This window comes from Salmo trutta, unplaced genomic scaffold (genome assembly GCF_901001165.1).
Source record: "Salmo trutta unplaced genomic scaffold, fSalTru1.1, whole genome shotgun sequence".
NCBI classification, from domain to species: domain Eukaryota; kingdom Metazoa; phylum Chordata; class Actinopteri; order Salmoniformes; family Salmonidae; genus Salmo; species Salmo trutta.
Window position 1 is genome coordinate 51,407 of NW_021822794.1, and position 15,385 is coordinate 66,791.

Sequence of the window (15,385 nt, forward strand, 5' to 3'; positions counted from 1 at the left end):
GACGGCAGGTAGCCTAGTGGTTAGAGTGTAGGGGCGGCAGGTAGACTAGTGGTTAGAGTGTAGGGGCGACAGGTAGCCTAGTGGTTAGAGTGTAGGGACGGCAGGTAGACTAGTGGTTAGAGTGTAGGGACGGCAGGTAGACTAGTGGTTAGAGTGTAGGGACGGCAGGTAGACTAGTGGTTAGAGTGTAGGGACGGCAGGTAGACTAGTGGTTAGAGTGTAGGGGCGGCAGGTAGACTAGTGGTTAGAGTGGAGGGACGGCAGGTAGCCTAGTGGTTAGAGTGTAGGGACGGCAGGTAGCCTAGTGGTTAGAGTGTAGGGACGGCAGGTAGACTAGTGTTTAGAGTGTAGGGACGGCAGGTAGCCTAGTGGTTAGAGTGTAGGGACGGCAGGTAGACTAGTGGTTAGAGTGTAGGGACGACAGGTAGACTAGTGGTTAGAGTGTAGGGACGACAGGTAGTCTAGTGGTTAGAGTGTAGGGGCAGGCAGGTAGCCTAGTGGTTAGAGTGGAGGGACGGCAGGTAGCCTAGTGGTTAGAGTGTAGGGGCGGCAGGTAGCCTAGTGGTTAGAGTGTAGGGACGGCAGGTAGACTAGTGGTTAGAGTGTAGGGGCGGCAGGTAGACTAGTGGTTAGAGTGTAGGGGCGGCAGGTAGCCTAGTGGTTAGAGTGTAGGGGCGGCAGGTAGCCTAGTGGTTAGAGTGTAGGGGCGGCAGGTAGCCTAGTGGTTAGAGAGTTGGACTACTAAACCAAAAGGTTGCTAGATCGAATCCCCGAGCTGACAAGGTAAAAGTCGTTCTGCCCCTGAACAAGGCACTGTTCCTAGGCCGTCATTGAAAATAAGAATTTGTTCTTTAACTGACTTGCCTAGTTAAATAAAGGTCAAATTAATAAAATGCCAGCACATGCCAGTAAAAGGTTTAGAGTTGTCCTCCAGTCCCAGTCAATGGGAGTACAGTACAGCAGGGGATATATTGTTAAACTACACATTAGTGTGCACAGCTTGCTCCTAGCAGCCCCTGGAGTATGGGAACGGGGCTTAGTGTTCCAGCTCGGAACGCTGTGGCATTCCCAGTATTCCCAAGACAGATATAACCCCCGTTCCTTCAAACACATTCCTCCGCTGCTCCCTGAGATCACACACTTATATATGCAATAGGTCCTATAGAAAAGTTGGATCCAACCTCCACATGATTGGATTAAAGCTGCTGTGCAGAGGAGATTAATCTACAGGGGTTTGGGGTTGTAATGGCTTTCATTATGTTGTGGTTGGTGGTGTTGGTATTAGCCTGGCATTTAACCTCCTTCAACACCCCCTCCCCCTTCAACACCCCCCCCCCTTCAACACCCCCCTCCCCCTTCAACCATCAACACCCCCCTCCCCCTTCAACCATCAACAGCCCCCCTTCCCCCCATCAACACCCCCCTCCCCCTTCAACACCCCCCTCCCCCTTCAACCATCAACAGCCCCCCTTCCCCCCATCAACAGCGCCCCATCCACCATCAACAGCGCCCCATCCACCATCAACAGCCCCCCATCCACCATCAACAGTCCCCCTTCCCCCCATCAACAGCGCCGCATCCACCATCAACAGCGCCCCATCCACCATCAACAGCGCCCCATCCACCATCAACAGCGCCCCATCCACCATCAACAGCGCCCCATCCACCATCAACAGCCCCCCATCCACCATCAACAGCCCCCCTCCCCCTTCAACCATCAACAGCGCCCCTGATGAGGGAAGGGTGGCTGTTGATGGGGGAAGGGTGGCTGTTGATGGGGGAAGGGTGGCTGTTGATGGGGGAAGGGTGGCTGTTGATGGGGGAAGGGTGGCTGTTGATGGGGGGAAGGGTGGCTGTTGATGGGGGAAGGGGTAGATGTTGATGGGGGGAAGGGGTGGCTGTTGATGGGGGAAGGGTGGCTGTTGATGGGGGAAGGGTGGCTGTTGATGGGGGAAGGGTGGCTGTTGATGGGGGAAGGGGTAGATGTTGATGGGGGGAAGGGGTGGCTGTTGATGGGGGAAGGGGTAGATGTTGATGGGGGGAGGAGGAGGTGGGGAAATGAAAGGCAGAAGGCCTGGTGAGGAGATGTCTGAAAGACCCTATTATGTTCTATCAACACTCTACACTATAGAGAATATCTCTGGATCAGACAATTACTTTTTCAATTAACTGGAAAATAAATGTGTTTCCCCTCAACGCTGCTGCATCTAATTGTCTTATTCTTTCTGTGTCTCTGAATTAACCTCTACGGGCCACGGGGGCAGTATTGAGAATTTTGAAAGAAATATGTGCCCAGTTTTAACTGCCTCCTACACCAACTCAGAAGCTAGGATATGCATATTATTAACACATTCGGATAGAAAACACTCTGAATTTTCTAAAACAGTTTGAATGGTGTCTGTAAGTATAACAAAACTCATATTGCAGGCAAAAACCTGTGAAAAATAGATAAAAAAAAAGAGAATTTTGTGACTGTACTATTTAGTGTCATTGTTTTAAAGATACCACAGTGAGAAAGGATTCAGTTCGCAACTCCTACTGCTTCCACTAGATGTCAACGATCTTTAGAAAGTTGTTTGAAGCATCTGTGATAAATACACACCGAATTAGAAAGCTTACAAGTTGACACGTCATCACTTCATTTTTTGCGCCTGCGCATGAATCTGAGAAGAGTGCCTTTGTCATTATCGTTTATTCTAGACACTTGATAGGTTGTGTGAAAATATTACTGATGTTTACTGATGTTTCACGTTAAAAATGGAACAAAAGATTAGTGCTAAACAACGTTTGACATGTTTAAACAAACGTAAATAGATTATTTACTAGGTTTTCTTTAGTTTTTCGACGTGACTTTACACTGCCCACCTCATTTTGTGGGAGCCTACTGAACGCTAACTATTTGGACATAAATTATGAACTTTGTCAAAAGAAACCACATTTGTTCTGGACCTGGGATCTCTGGCAGCGCCTTCTGATGGAGATAATCAAAGGTAAGGGGATATTTAGAATGTTATTATCGATATTAGATGATGCTAATGCTAACGGTATAGCTTAGCTTAGCTTAGCATATAGCTTATTGTTGTTAGCATAGTACCCAGTTTATACAAAATGTGATTTCCCAGTAAAGTTATTTTGAGATCTGGCCCTTCGGTAGCAATTACGAGATGATAATATATTATTCTTTGAATGACAATATTATAATTGACCAATGTTTTCGAATAGTAATTCCGTGATTTGTAATGCTGGATTCACTGGGTGCATTCGAGCCGAAAAAAATTCTGAATTTCACCGCGACTGTAAATGCTGTTTTTGGATATAAATATGAACTTGATGGAACTAAAAATGCATGTATTGTATAACATAATGTCCTATGAGTGTCATCTGATGCAGATTGTCAAAGGTAAGTGCATAATTCTAGCTAGTTTTCTGTCTGTTGATGCCCTTCTTTGAATTGGCTAAACATTACACGCAGCTATTGTCAATGTACTCTCCTCACATAACCTAACTTTATGCATTCTCCGTAATGCCTCTGAAAATCGGACAGCGTGGTTAGATTTAGGAGATATATCTTTCAAATGGAGGAAAATAGTTGATTATTTGATTTTTTGAAATGATTACTCTTGCAGTTTTGAATTCCCCGCCATGGTCACATGACAATGAATCCCAATACCGGGATAAGATCGGGATAAGATCCTCAACAGGTTAAAATTCTTAAGTGTGACAATTGTTTTTTTCATTCAATTATGTAAAGCGCTCAAGGTCAAACGTTGGCATGTTCTGAGAGAGACAAGCTTTCACATCTCAACAGAAAGCAGGCGGTTGGTGCTTGACAACTACAACAAGTCTTTACGAGTTTCCTTTAGAAATATTTCTATACCATGTACATTGTAGAGCCACTCATATCTATATGATTTAGTGTGAGGTACTGTTGGGACCTGTTTCCGGTGGACAGAGTTGTAGTTAACTCCAGCTTGTAGACATCCTTAGCAGGTAGTACTGCTCTAATGCCTGTTCAAAGGGTGTCTGGACAACAAAAGATCCTTCCTTCCACACGGGCTATGTAAAGGATGTACAGTGTACTCAGAAAGTATTCAGAACCCTTGACTTTGTTGCATTACAGCCTTGTTCTAAAATGGATAAGATAAAAATCCTCAGGAATCTACACACAATACCCCATAATGACGAAGCGAGAACAAATATTCAGACCCTTCGCTATGAGACTCGAAATTGAGCTCAGGTGCATCCTGTTTCCATTGATCATCCTTGAGGTGTTTCTACAACTTGACTGGAGTTCACCTGTGGTAAATTCAATTGATTGGACATGATTTGGAAAGGCGCATACCTGTCTATACATGGTCCCACAGTTGACAGTGCATGTCAGAGCAAAAACCAAGCCATGAGGTCGAAGGAATTGTCCGTAGAGCTCCGAGACAGGATTGTGTCGAGGTACAGATCTGGATAAGGGTACTAAAACATATCTGCAGCATTGAAGGTCCCCAAGAACACCGTGGCCTCCATCATTCTTAAATGGAAGAAGTTTGGAACCACCAAGACTCTTCCTAGAGCTGGCTGGCCGCCCGGCCAAACGGAGCAATCGGGGGGAAAAGGGCCTTGGTCAGGGAGGTGACCAAGAACCCGATGGTCACTCTGACAGAGCTCCAGAGTTCCTCTGTGGAGATGGGATAACCTTTCAGAAGGACAACGATCTCTGCAGCACTCCACCAATCAGGCCTTTATGGTAGAGTGGCCAGACGGAAGCCACTCCTCAGTAAAAGGCACATGACAGCCTGCTTGGAGTTTGCCAAAAGGCACCTAAAGACTCTCAGACTGTCAGAAACAATATGCTCTGGTCTGATGAAACCAAGATTGAAATCTTTGGCCTGAATGCCAAGCTTCACGTCTGGAGGAAACCTGGCACCATCCCTACGGTGAAGCATGGTGGTGGCAGCATCATGCAAATACAATACATCAATACATCATGCTAAGCACACAGCCAAAACAATGCATTAGTGGCTTCGGGACAAGTCTCTGAAAGTCCTTGAGTGGCCCAGCCAGAGCCCGGTCTTGAACCCAATCTAACATCTCTGGAGAGACCTGAAAATAGCTGTGCAGCGACGCTCCCCATCAAACCTGACAGAGCTTGAGAGGATATGCAGAGAAGAATGAGTGAAACTCCTGAAAAACAGGTGTGCCAAGCTTGTAGCGTCATACCCAAGAAGACTTGAGGCTGTAATCGCTGCCAAAGGTGCTTCAACAAAGTACTGAGTAAAGGGTCTGAATACTTAGGTAAATGTGATACTTCAGTTTTTTATTTGTAATACATTTGCACAAATTAAAAAATAAAACATTTTTGCTTTGTCATTATGGGGTATTGTGTGTAGATTATTTGTGTAGCTAAAAACTATTCAATTTCAGAATAAGGTTGTAACTTAACAAAATGTGGAAAAAGTCAAGGGGTCTGAATACTTTCCCAATGCGCTGTATGTTTTAGTGTTTTTTCTGCATCAGTCTTCTACCAGATGAAACCAGGTGAGTCTATATGATAGGGCTGGTGACCAGGTGAGTCTATATGATAGGGCTGGTGACCAGGTGAGTCTATATGATAATGCTGATGACCAGGTGAGTCTATATCATAGGGCTGGTGACCAGGTGAGTCTATATGATAGGGCTGGTGACCAGGTGAGTCTATATGATAGGGCTGGTGACCAGGTGAGTCTATATGATAGGGCTGGTGACCAGGTGAGTCTATATGATAATGCTGATGACCAGGTGAGTCTATATCATAGGGCTGGTGACCAGGTGAGTCTATATGATAGGGCTGGTGACCAGGTGAGTCTATATCATAGGGCTGGTGACCAGGTGAGTCTATATGATAGGGCTGGTGACCAGGTAGGTCTATATGATAGGGCTGGTGACCAGGTGAGTCTATATGATAATGCTGGTGACCAGGTGAGTCTATATGATAGGGCTGGTGACCAGGTGAGTCTATATGATAATGCTGCTGACCAGGTGAGTCTATATGATAGGGCTGGTGACCAGGTGAGTCTATATGATAGGGCTGGTGACCAGGTGAGTCTATATGATAGGGCTGGTGACCAGGTGAGTCTATATGATAGGGCTGGTGACCAGGTGAGTCTATATGATAGGGCTGGTGACCAGGTGAGTCTATATGATAGGGCTGGTGACCAGGTGAGTCTATATGATAATGCTGGTGACCAGGTGAGTCTATATGATAATGCTGATGACCAGGTGAGTCTATACGATAATGCTTGTGACCAGGTGAGTCTATATGATAAGCTGGTGACCAGGTGAGTCTATATGATAATGCTGGTGACCAGGTGAGTCTATATGATAATGCTGGTGACCAGGTGAGTGTATATGATAATGCTGGTGACCAGGTGAGTGTATATGATAGGGCTGGTGACCAGGTGAGTGTATATGATAATGCTGGTGACCAGGTGAGTGTATATGATAGGGCTGGTGACCAGGTGAGTCTATATCATAGGGCTGGTGACCAGGTGAGTCTATATGATAATGCTGGTGACCAGGTGAGTCTATATGATAATGCTGGTGACCAGTTGAGTCTATATGATAATGCTGGTGACCAGGTGAGTCTATATGATAATGCTGGTGACCAGGTGAGTGTATATGATAGGGCTGGTGACCAGGTGAGTCTATATGATAGGGCTGGTGACCAGGTGAGTCTATATGATAATGCTTATGACCAGGTGAGTCTATATGATAATGCTGGTGACCAGGTGAGTCTATATGATAATGCTGGTGACCAGGTGAGTCTATATGATAATGCTGGTGACCAGGTGAGTCTATATGATAATGCTGGTAACCAGGTGAGTCTATATGATAGGAGTGGACAGAGGGGATGGTGCGTGTGGACTGGGTGGACGAAGGCAGCCCTTTACTAGTTGATTAAATGATGAAAAAGCTTGTTAAGGCCTGACACGAGGATCCCGTCTATTCAAACACACCAGAACACAGTCTCACATAGAGACACACTCTGTGTCAACATAAGGTGATGACTAAAGTGTCTTATTGGGATAGAGACAGTGGCTAACAGGGGAAAACAGTGCTCTGCTATGGAAGATGGAACAGTAGCCTATAACACGGTAGATGAGCAGCAGAGAGAGGAGAGATGGCTCTCTGGCGGTTGGGTCTGGTAACAGACCGATCAACGTTAGATCACTGTGTCTGGCCCCCCTGATCTGCAGAGGGCTGAGTGTTCAGAGTAGCTGGCCATGTCTCCTTTCTTTTAGGGATCCCAGCACATGTCCCCCTCACACACACCCACACGGAGGCACACACTCCTCTCTCTCTCTCTCTACACTCTCTCCTTTACCATTAAAGAAACAGGTATGGCAAGACACTTCCGACAGCTTTATAATTCCCTGCAGCTCTTTGTACACCACCCCTCCCTCCCTCCCTCCCTCCCTCATCCCCCCACCTCTTTCTCCCCTCCCTCCCCTCTCTTCCTCCCACCCCTCTCTCCTTTACTCTCCCCTCCCCTCTCTCTAACACTCTCCCCCTCTCCTGTGCAGCTGAATAGCAGGAGAGCAGCAGGAGAGAGGATTCATCCGTCACAATGCCCAGAGACTCTTAATAACAGAGACATAATGAGAATATTCCAGATACCATCCTCAACTCACAGGGCTATTCAGCAGGGGTCACCCAGCCAAGGAGAGGAGACTGTCTGTCTCCCTCTCTATCCAATCCTTATTCTAAGTCCTCCAATTTAGCCTGTAGGAGTGAAAACAGTGAAAGGAGAGTGAAGGAGAGGGAGAGTGACTGGAGAGTGACTGGAGAGTGAGAGGAGAGTGAGGGGAGAGTGAGAGGGAGAGTGACGGGAGAGTGAGAGGAGAGTGACGGGAGAGTGAGAGGAGAGTGAGGGGAGAGTGAGGGGAGAGTGAGGGGAGAGTGAGGGGAGGGTGAGGGGAGGGTGACGGGAGGGTGATGGGAGAGTGAGAAGAGAGTGAGGGGAGAGTGAAGGGAGAGTGAAGGGAGAGTGATGGGAGAGTGAAGGGAGAGTGAAGGGAGAGTGAAGGGAGAGTGAAGGGAGAGTGAAGGGAGAGTGACTGGAGAGTGAGAGGAGAGTGAAAGACAGGAATGGCAGATCTTCTGTGGTGGGTAGCAGGCAGGCTGTCTTTATGATGCCCGCCAGGGGAGGAGAGGTGGCTAGGGTTCAGGTCAGGGTCAGACAAGCACAGATCACTTTGCTGCACAGGCCACAAGCAAAGGGACACATCTAATACCTCAGCTCCAGACTCCACTAGCTCTGAGACGTATGTGCACTCAACTATTAGGTACACCACCCCACTCAACTATTAGGTACACCACCCCGTTCGCAAAAATTGATCACTCCTACAAGTCAAGTGGCCGTGGCGTGCTATATAAAGCAGGCAGACAGGCATCAAGGCATCCAGTTACTGTTAGATTGAACGTTAGAATGGGCAGAACCAGTGACCTAAGCGACGTTGAGCGCGGTATGATCGTCGGTGCCAGGCGAGTCGGATCCAGTGTCTCAGAACTGCCCGCATTCCTGGGCTTTTCACACACGACAATGTCTAGAGTTTACAGAGAACGGAGAGACAAACACAAAACATCCAGTCAGCTGCAGTCCTGTAAAACAGCTGGTTGATGAGAGAGGTGGAAGGAGAAGGCTAAGAACCGTGCAAGCTAACAGGCGGGCCACAAACAACAGTGGTGTGCAGAACGGCATCTCGGGAACGCACAACTAGTCGGATTTTGTCACGGAGGGGCGACTATTGCAGTTACCACACTGAGTTCCACTCCTATCAGCTAAAAACAAGAAGTGTCTCCAGTGGGCAGGCCATCACCAACACTGGACAACTGAGGAGTGGAAAAACATCTCCTGGTCTGACGAATCCCGCTTCTTGTTGCGTCATGCTGATGGCAGAGTTGGGATTCCCCGAAGAATGTAGGCTGTTCTGGAGGCAAAGGGTAGTCCAACCCGGTACTAGAGGGGTGTACCTAATACACTGTCCGGTGAGTTTATATTCCTCTGAGCCACAGTCTGTAGAATATACAAGGACAGGAGGAGTGGTGGTGGTACCTTTTAACAGCCTCAGAAAACAACCAGAGATCGAGACAGAGAAAGAGAGACAGACAGAGAGCGAGAGAGAGAAAGAGAGAGACAGAGAGAAAGCTAGAGAGCGGGATAGAGAGAGAGAGGAATAGAGAGAGAAAGAGAGAGACAAAGAAAGCGGGATAGAAAGAGAGGAATAGAAAAAGAGACAGAGAGAGACAGAGAAAGAGAGAGAGAGACAGAGAGAGACAGACACACACAGACAGAGAATGAGAGAGAGAAAGAGACAGAGAGACAGACACAAAGAGAGAGAAAGAGAGAGAGAGAAAGAGAGAGAGAGAAAGAGAGAGAGAGAGAGAAAGAGAGAGAGAGAGAAAGAGAGGGAGAGAGAAAGAGAGAGCGGGATGCTGTGATGTGGTGTCAGGGATAGGGCTGTAAGCGTTGGCTCATGGTTTTATGGTGTAATGGTTGAATATGAATCCATCCATTCACACAGTGTGTTACAGAAAGATGTGTTTCCAGCTGCCTCGGAGAGAAGCAGAGTAAAACAGCACTTCTAGAGACCGGTCACTGTGTACTCAGCCCTCTAGACAGCCCCTGATTTAGGATGGGCATGCCAAAAAAAAATCACTTTGGAGGGGTGGGTGGGTTTGGAAAACCCTTTGACTAAGATCAAACTAGCAACATTCTACCTGGAGCTACAGCAACTAGATGACAGTTGTAACTACATTTATAGCCCAGAGACAAGACCATCTGGGAGAACAAGTATCACTGCTCTCTTCCCGTCCCTTATTAAAATGCACAACTTCAAACATGGTTTTGATGATTGTTAACACAGGAGTAAATTGATTTATTTGAAGGGATGTTTGAAAGTTATTTTTTTTACAGGGAGGGAGGGAGGGAAGCTTTGAAGCCATGTGCAGCAGTGTGCTGTGGGATTTTCAGCTGGAATGAGGCTATAGGCTGGAAGGATGAAGGCTGGACTGAATGTTTGCACATTATAAGCAGGAGATTAGTCTTATTATCAGTTGCCAAAACGGAGGACTGGAGGGTGATTGATTACAAGCTAAGCTAACCTGGTGTAACCACCTACATTACAAGCTAAGCTAACCTGGGGTAACCACCTACATTACAAGCTAAGCTAACCTGAGGTAACATCCTACATTACAAGCTAAGCTAACCTGGTGTAACCACCTACATTACAAGCTAAGCTAACCTGGGGTAACCACCTGCATTATACAAGCCAAGCTAACCTGGGGTAACCACCTGCATTATACAAGCCAAGCTAACCTGGTGTAACCACCTACATTACAAGCTAAGCTAACCTGGGGTAACCACCTGCATTAGAAGCTAAGCTAACCTGGGGTAACCACCTGCATTAGAAGCTAAGCTAACCTGGTGTAACCACCTACATTACAAGCCAAGCTAACCTGGGGTAACCACCTACATTACAAGCTAAGCTAACCTGGGGTAACCACCTGCATTACAAGCTAAGCTAACCTGGGGTAACCACCTGCATTAGAAGCTAAGCTAACCTGGGGTAACCACCTACATTACAAGCTAAGCTAACCTGGGGTAACCACCTACATTACAAGCTAAGCTAACCTGGGGTAACCATCTGCATTACAAGCTAAGCTAACCTGGGGTAACCACCTGCATTACAAGCTAAACTAACCTGGGGTAACCACCTGCATTACAAGCTAAGCTAACCTGGGGTAACCACCTGCATTACAAGCTAAGCTAACCTGTGGTAACCACCTACATTACAAGCTAAGCTAACCTGGGGTAACCACCAGCATTACAAGCTAAGCTAACCTGGGGTAACCACCTGCATTACAAGCTAAGCTAACCTGGGGTAACCACCTACATTACAAGCTAAGCTAACCTGGGGTAACCACCAGCATTACAAGCTAAGCTAACCTGGGGTAACCACCTGCATTACAAGCTAAACTAACCTGGGGTAACCACCTGCATTACAAGCTAAGCTAACCTGAGGTAACCACCTACATTACAAGCTAACCTGAGGTAACCATCTGCATTACAAGCTAACCACACACAGACTAACCTACTACCCGCATTACAATCTAACCCCACACAGACTAATCTAACCTGTTGTAACCACCTGCATTACAAGCTAAGCTAACCTGGGGTAACCACCTGCATTACAAGCTAAGCTAACCTGGGGTAACCATCTGCATTACAAGCTAACCACACACAGACTAACCTACTACCTGCATTACAATCTAACCCCACACAGACTAATCTAACCTGTGGTAACCACCTGCATTACAAGCTAAGCTAACCTGGTGTAACCACCTACATTACAAGCTAAGCTAACCTGAGGTAACCATCTGCATTACAAGCTAACCACACACAGACTAACCTACTACCTGCATTACAATCTAACCCCACACAGACTAAGCTAACCTGTGGTAACCACCTGCATTACAAGCTAAGCTAACCTGGGGTAACCACCTGCATTACAAGCTAAGCTAACCTGGGGTAACCACCTACATTACAAGCTAAGCTAACCTGGTGTAACCACCTACATTACAAGCTAAGCTAACCTGGGGTAACCACCTGCATTACAAGCTAAGCTAACCTGGGGTAACCACCTGTATTACAAGCTAAGCTAACCTGGGGTAACCACCTACATTACAAGCTAAGCTAACCTGGGGTAACCACCTGCATTACAAGCTAAGCTAACCTGGGGTAACCACCTGCATTACAAGCTAAGCTAACCTGGGGTAACCACCTGCATTACAAGCTAAGCTAACCTGGGGTAACCACCTGCATTACAAGCTAAGCTAACCTGGGGTAACCACCTGCATTACAAGCTAAGCTAACCTGAGGTAACCATCTGCATTACAAGCTAACCACACACAGACTAACCTACTACCTGCATTACAATCTAACCCCACACAGACTAAGCTAACCTGTGGTAACCACCTGCATTACAAGCTAAGCTAACCTGGGGTAACCACCTGCATTACAAGCTAAGCTAACCTGGGGTAACCACCTGCATTACAAGCTAAGCTAACCTGGGGTAACCACCTGTATTACAAGCTAAGCTAACCTGGGGTAACCACCTACATTACAAGCTAAGCTAACCTGGGGTAACCACCTGCATTACAAGCTAAGCTAACCTGGGGTAACCACCTGCATTACAAGCTAAGCTAACCTGGGGTAACCACCTGCATTACAAGCTAAGCTAACCTGGGGTAACCACCTGCATTACAAGCTAAGCTAACCTGGGGTAACCACCTGCATTACAAGCTAAGCTAACCTGTGGTAACCACCTGCATTACAAGCTAAGCTAACCTGGGGTAACCACCTGCATTACAAGCTAAGCTAACCTGTGGTAACCACCTGCATTACAAGCTAAGCTAACCTGGGGTAACCACCTGCATTACAAGCTAAGCTAACCTGTGGTAACCACCTGCATTACAAGCTAAGCTAACCTGTGGTAACCACCTGCATTACAAGCTAAGCTAACCTGGGGTAACCACCTGCATTACAAGCTAAGCTAACCTGGGGTAACCACCTGCATTACAAGCTAAGCTAACCTGGGGTAACCACCTGCATTACAAGCTAAGCTAACCTGGGGTAACCACCTACATTACAAGCTAAGCTAACCTGAGGTAACCACCTGCATTACAAGCTAAGCTAACCTGTGGTAACCACCTGCATTACAAGCTAAGCTAACCTGGGGTAACCACCTGCATTACAAGCTAAGCTAACCTGGGGTAACCACCTACATTACAAGCTAAGCTAACCTGAGGTAACATCCTACATTACAAGCTAAGCTAACCTGTGGTAACCACCTGCATTACAAGCTAAGCTAACCTGTGGTAGCCACCTGTATAAAAGCCAACATGTGTTATTCCGGTTGGTAATTTCTCTGTGATAAGAGCATATAGAGTACAGACAGTCAAACCTAATGTTTCCATGGTGATGTCGTGTATAACAGTACAGACAGTCAAACCTAATGTTTCCATGGTGATGTCGTGTATAACAGTACAGACAGTCAAACCTAATGTTTCCATGGTGATGTCGTGTATAAGAGTACAGACAGTCAAACCTAATGTTTCCATGGTGATGTCATGTATAACAGTACAGACAGTCAAACCTAATGTTTCCATGGTGATGTCGTGTATAACAGTACAGACAGTCAAACCTAATGTTTCCATGGTGATGTCGTGTATAACAGTACAGACAGTCAAACCTAATGTTTCCATGGTGATGTCGTGTATAACAGTACAGACAGTCAAACCTAATGTTTCCATGGTGATGTCGTGTATAAGAGTACAGACAGTCAAACCTAATGTTTCCATGGTGATGTCATGTATAACAGTACAGACAGTCAAACCTAATGTTTCCATGGTGATGTCGTGTATAACAGTACAGACAGTCAAACCTAATGTTTCCATGGTGATGTCGTGTATAAGAGTACAGACAGTCAAACCTAATGTTTCCATGGTGATGTCGTGTATAAGAGTACAGACAGTCAAACCTAATGTTTCCATGGTGATGTCGTGTATAACAGTACAGACAGTCAAACCTAATGTTTCCATGGTGATGTCATGTATAACAGTACAGACAGTCAAACCTAATGTTTCCATGGTGATGTCGTGTATAACAGTACAGACAGTCAAACCTAATGTTTCCATGGTGATGTCGTGTATAAGAGTACAGACAGTCAAACCAAATGTTTCCATGGTGATGTTGTGTATAAGAGTACAGACAGTCTAACCTAATGTTTCCATGGTGATGTTGTGTATAAGAGTACAGACAGTCAAACCTAATGTTTCCATGGTGATGTTGTGTATAAGAGTACAGACAGTTAAACTAAATGTTTCCATGGTGATGTCGTGTATAAGAGTACAGACAGTCAAACCTAATGTTTCCATGGTGATGTTGTGTATAAGAGTACAGACAGTCAAACCTAATGTTTCCATGGTGATGTCGTGTATAAGAGTAGACAGTGAAACCAAATGTTTCCATGGTGATGTCGTGTATAAGAGTACAGACAGTTAAACCTAATGTTTCCATGGTGATGTCGTGTATAACAGTACAGACAGTCAAACCAAATGTTTCCATGGTGATGTCGTGTATAACAGTACAGACAGTCAAACCTAATGTTTCCATAGTGATGTCGTGTATAACAGTACAGACAGTCAAACCAAATGTTTCCATGGTGATGTCGTGTATAACAGTACAGACAGTCAAACCTAATGTTTCCATGGTGATGTCGTGTATAAGAGTAGACAGTGAAACCAAATGTTTCCATGGTGATGTCGTGTATAAGAGTACAGACAGTTAAACTTAATGTTTCCATGGTGATGTCGTGTATAACAGTACAGACAGTCAAACCAAATGTTTCCATGGTGATGTCGTGTATAACAGTACAGACAGTCAAACCTAATGTTTCCATGGTGATGTCGTGTATAAGAGTACAGACAGTCAAACCTAATGTTTCCATGGCGATGTCGTGTATAACAGTACAGACAGTCAAACCTAATGTTTCCATGGTGATGTCGTGTATAACAGTACAGACCGTCAAACCTATTGTTTCCATGGTGATGTCGTGTATAACAGTACAGACAGTTAAACCTAATGTTTCCATGGTGATGTTGTGTATAACAGTACAGACAGTTAAACCTAATGTTTCCATGGTGATGTCGTGTATAACAGTACAGACAGTTAAACCTAATGTTTCCATGGTGATGTCGTGTATAACAGTACAGACAGTCAAACCTATTGTTTCCATGGTGATGTCGTGTATAAGCAGACTTCTATAAACTACATCTATATAAACCTTCTAATGTGATCTCTTCTGGTCTTCAACTGTAGTGAAATGCCTGTCTGGGGTGTAGCAGGGGGAGTTGAATGAAACACTGTGTCTTACCTGCTCATAATATTTGTTGTGAGCCACATAGTACTGGGCGTCAAAGGACTCCTCAGTCACAAGCACCTGCTGGGTCTCCCCAATCTGAAAGACAAGAAAGACTGGCACTTTTAACACAACATTATTTTATCCACAGTTGATACAAAGCTCATGTTATACATGATAAGGAGAGAGAACAAATGCAGAGTGAGACTATAGTATTTCAACTGGACTCAGACCAGGACTGTCTCAACTGGAACATGACTGGACTCAGACCAGGACTATCTCAACTGGACTCAGACCAGGACTGTCTCAACTGGACTCGACCAGGACTGTCTCAACTGGAACATGACTGGACTCAGACCAGGACTGTCTCAACTGGAACATGACTGGACTCAGACCAGGACTGTCTCAACTGGACTCAGACCAGGACTGTCTCA

At 45.8% G+C, this 15,385-nt stretch overlaps 1 protein-coding gene across 1 annotated transcript in view; it reads right to left on the bottom strand.

The window, feature by feature from the left end:
• The window catches only part of LOC115184911 (threonylcarbamoyladenosine tRNA methylthiotransferase), a 50,065-nt gene extending 34,994 nt beyond the window's left edge, over positions 1–15,071 (bottom strand). The window contains exon 1 of the mRNA XM_029745467.1: positions 14,967–15,071. The gene's annotated coding sequence lies outside the window, so the exon portion shown is untranslated. The remainder of the gene's footprint in view (positions 1–14,966) is intronic.
• Between the last annotated feature and the right edge of the window lie 314 nt (positions 15,072–15,385).